Source organism: Budorcas taxicolor, chromosome 8 (assembly GCF_023091745.1).
Source record: "Budorcas taxicolor isolate Tak-1 chromosome 8, Takin1.1, whole genome shotgun sequence".
Taxonomy (NCBI): domain Eukaryota; kingdom Metazoa; phylum Chordata; class Mammalia; order Artiodactyla; family Bovidae; genus Budorcas; species Budorcas taxicolor.
This window is the reverse complement of record NC_068917.1, coordinates 100,507,056-100,511,343: the sequence shown is the minus strand read 5'-3', so window position 1 is coordinate 100,511,343 and position 4,288 is coordinate 100,507,056. Positions and strand designations below refer to the sequence as shown.

The window sequence follows — 4,288 nt, the reverse complement described above, 5'->3', positions numbered from 1 at the left end:
TCTGACTGAAATGCTTTGCTTCCAGCAGGACATTCCTCTTTCTCTGTATTCAGATCTCAGTTCAAAGTTGTCTTGCTTGACTGCTAAACCGTCCCCCTCCACCTTCCTTTCACCAAATTCAGTTGTATTGTCTTCATAGCACTTTACACTCTTTTCATACAGTTTACTGTCCCCCCTCCCAACATCCCTCTAAAAAAAACTCCAAAAAACCAACCCAGTCTCTCTTCATCCTTCGAGCATAAGCTCCTTGAGATCTGAGACCTTGAACATCCTGGTCACTGTGGTCTCCTCGGTGCCCACAGTAAATATTTGTTGAGTGAATGTTGAGAGGCTCCCCTGAGGGGGATATCCTTCAAGTGCCTTTGTTTGCCTTCAAGATGGCCAAAGCCAAAATTCTAGTCTGTGTGCCTTAAACGGACATTCTCATGGCTCCTTTGTTTCACCTTTTCTGCTTACTTGTCCTGGGAAATGGAAAAGCAAATTTGAATTTGCATTACTGTCACAGTGCTTTCCTTTGTTGGTTTACCATTGAGCTTCAGGGTTAAGAGTTCAGGCTTTTGTACTAGTCTGGATTCTGCTCCTCAGCTCTGTGATCCTGGCTGGGTCACTGTGTCTCTCAGAGCCCCAGGGACCCCTAAGTGCTGATCTCTAAGGGTCCTTCCTGCCCAAACGTGAGGGTTTGGGCGTTTGGATTTCGGGCTGTGCTAAGGGCACTTCCCCGTGTCCTGCACTGCAAAGCCACTTTGCCGGTACTGCAGTCTCCATTAACCAACTGAAGGTGTCCCGGTTAATTTGACTTCTTGGCTAGGGGTCAACTAACAAAAGCATCCTTATTGAAAATGTGAATAGTATGCGAATTCATTTCCCAGCTCTAGACAGTTACTTCATCAAATACAATGACACATTCTTAGAAAGTGTTAAGGAGGCGTTGCTGTTTCCCTCTCAAATTTAAAACTAAGTATTGGGAGTAAGTCAGAGACACCTTTGGGGGCCCCGGGTCAGTTAAGCACAGCTGTGTAACTTCAGGCAAGGGATGGCCTTCATCTCCAAGGCATTTGTTTTCTTGTAGGGAAAATAGGGGTGATATTACCCAGCTTCTGGGGGCATTGTAAGGATGAAAGAAGATACATATAAAGTGCTTACCGAAGTGTCTGGCATATAGCGAGTGCTCAATATCTAGCATTATGGTTGGCAGGGTCTCTGAACACTGCAGTGCACTGAACCCCACAATTAAGGGAGGGCCAGTGCCAGGACAGAGCTGCCCCCACAATCCTGACCTGCCTCTGAAACCCTCTGGCGTCCTGGACAAGCCCCACCACTCCCTGGCCTGAGTTTCCTCTTAGGTGAGATAAGGCATCTGATTAACCTGTGTTTTTCATGCAGGTGCTGGAAGCAGCCCAGCTCTGGATGCCCAGGGGTCTTTATTTCAGTCAAACTTAAGTCTTAATCCCTGTTCTGGAAGGCCAAGCACCTCCTCTCCTGGACAGCCAGCTCCTTCCAGGGACCTCCCCAGGTGCTGGCATCCAGCCCAGCTTAACTGCTGTTGTCAACCGGACCGTGTGTTTGCACAGCCGCTCCACGGCGGCCCCCACCCCCGAAAAGCAGTCCTGTGATGCCCTCTGGAGGAAGCAGGGCTCCCTTTCCTTTGCTGTCAAGCATTCAGCCTTGGGGTGGAGGGGGGTGCCCAGGGATTGGACCCAGGTTCGGTGGGGCTGCAGAAACAAGAGAAAAGCGTCGAGCCGGCAAACACATGCCAGCTCCGAGAGAGGTGGCCTGTTCTTTCTACTCCTGCACCTCAGGCCCAGCGTGGGCCTCCTCTCTGGGCTTCCTGCCTCCAGACTTCCCCACTGATGTCCTAGGCCGCCCAAGGCTTCCGGTGTGAAGCTCCCCCAGGACGCCCATGACCTATGGGGATGGCAGCTCCCCACACCCGCAGACTCACTTCCATAGCGATCCACTCTCCAGGACGGACTTATCAATTAGGTATTGCGGATGCAGCTACAGAAAGATTTACTTCCAGAGCCTCTTTTTCTATATATAGGTACATTCTCCAAAAATGATAAAACAAGAAAGCTGCCAAGTTTAATACATGTGTAATTAAATGTCTCAATGTAACCTTGTATCAACTGTCTTTGCAGCTGGCCCTATAGCTATATATAACTCATATTTAATATGCAATGTGGGTGAATTTTAATATGCATGATATGGTGTGAGGGTGGGGCCTTGGAAAAGAATCCTGCCTGGGGCCTCCAAGGCCTAACACATCCCTGTCCTTCACACCCTCTGCTGTAGCCATTCTGGAACATTTGCTGTTCCTCCCATGAGCTCACTTTCCCTGGATTCCAGGCCTTTGCCCCTGCAGTTCTTCTGTTTGGAATACCCTCTCTTTTTCCTCCCCACCCCGACCCTCTCCGTCTTCACTGGCTGATTCCCGTGACTCCCCCAATAGACTCTCAGGATCCATTGCCTCTGAGAAGTTTTCTGATACCCAGTCAGAAGCCCCTGCTGCAAACTTCCTTTCGTTCATATCTGTGAGGAAAAGAACACGGTAGGAAGGCCCAATACCAATATCTTTTGCCATCCCACTTGTATTTACATTGACCCTAACCACATTGGGCTTCCCTGGTAGCTCAGAGGTTAAAGCATCTGCCTGCAATGCAGGAGACCTGGGTTCGATCCCTGGGTAGGGAAGATCCCCTGGAGAAAGAATTGGCAACCCACTTCACTATTCTTGCCTGGAGAATCCCATGGACAGAGGAGCCGGGTGGGCTATAGTCCACCGGGTCGCAGAGTCAGACATGACAGAGTGACTTCACTTTCACTTTGACTACACTGAGGACCCAAACTGGCTCTGATTCACCCCTGTGTCCCTAGCACTTGGTTCAGTGCCTGAGTCATTCCTCTCATTGAATGGCTGGTGGATGGCCAGGGAAAAGGGTGACGAATGGATAGATATAATGGATAGGTGGATGGATAGACGGGTAGGTGGCTTGATAGATGGGTCGATGGATGAGTGGGTAGGTGGATGGATGGGTGGATGGGATGGGTGGATAGGTGGATATATGGAAAGTTCCAGCACTGTATAACAGGAAAGGAGATCCATTATCTGGTGTCTGAATTTCTTCCTGGGTGCCCCTGCCAACTGACAGTTTTCGCTCTGCTGGATGTCTTCAGAGGGCAGTAAACACCTGACTCTTGGTCAGATGTCTACTGACTTAGTCTGTGGTGTTTTATTATTTTGTAGCTCTGTCGTGTCCGACTCTCTGTGACCCCATGGACTGTAGCCCGCCAGGCTCCTCCGTCCATGGGACTCTCCAGGCGAGAAAACTGGAGTGGGTTGCCATGTCCTCCTCCAGGCCTCATTACATAGAGGTTGGAAAAATGTGATGTTGTGTTTCTTGCAAAGAGTGTAAGAAATGATTAATTTAAAAGTTAAGCAGAAAAAAAATTGCAAGTGTTATAGAATAAAATATGAGATAATTTTGGGGAGCTAAACCTTAGAGTTGGGGAGGTACAAGGTCACAAAACCAAAAATCATTTTTTTTTAAAATTGGGCTTCATAGATTCAACTATATGAAAACTAATCTTTTTCCTCTGCATGGCAAAAAGTACCACAACAAATTTAAAACAGTTGAAATTGTTTTATTGGAAAAATTATTTGGACACATAAATCAACAAAGGGCTGATTTTAGTAATATACATAATGTAAGCATTCCTAAAATTTAATAAGAAATAGACCAACAATCCAATATAAAACTATGCAAAAAACTTGGACAGAAAATTTAAAGAAAAAGAAAATGTGCTTAGAAACATATGAAAAAATTCTCACCTTTACACAGGAGAGAAATGTGAATTAAAGCCACAATGAGATACTTTGAGATTGCTGTGGACTAAATGGTTTGGTAACACCCCCAGCTGGGCAAAAATACCGATTGCTGAAGGGAGTACAAACTGCTCCAGCCTTCTTTGATAGCATCTATCAAAATTTAAAATGCCTGTCTTGTTTGGAGTAATGTCTATCTGACTCCGTTCATTTAAAAATCGTCTTTTACCACTGAGTTGTAAGAGTTATTTATATATTCTGGATAATAGTCTCTTACTAGATATACAGTCTATTCATATTTTGTCCCATTCTGTGTGTCGTCTTTTCACTTTCTTGATAGTGTCCTTTGAAGTAAAAAAGCTTTAAATTTTGATGAAGTCCAACTTAATTTTTCCTCTGGTTGTTTCTGCTCTTCGTGTCATATCTAAGAAATTATCACTTAATCCAAGGTCACAAAGATTTGTA

The 4,288-nt window shown here is 45.9% G+C and overlaps 1 non-coding gene across 1 annotated transcript; it reads left to right on the top strand.

The window, feature by feature from the left end:
• The first annotated feature begins 2,619 nt into the window (after positions 1-2,619).
• On the top strand, positions 2,620-2,691 carry TRNAC-GCA (transfer RNA cysteine (anticodon GCA)). Its single transcript has one exon. It is a non-coding gene; the product is annotated as a tRNA-Cys (tRNA).
• Positions 2,692-4,288: the final 1,597 nt, after the last annotated feature.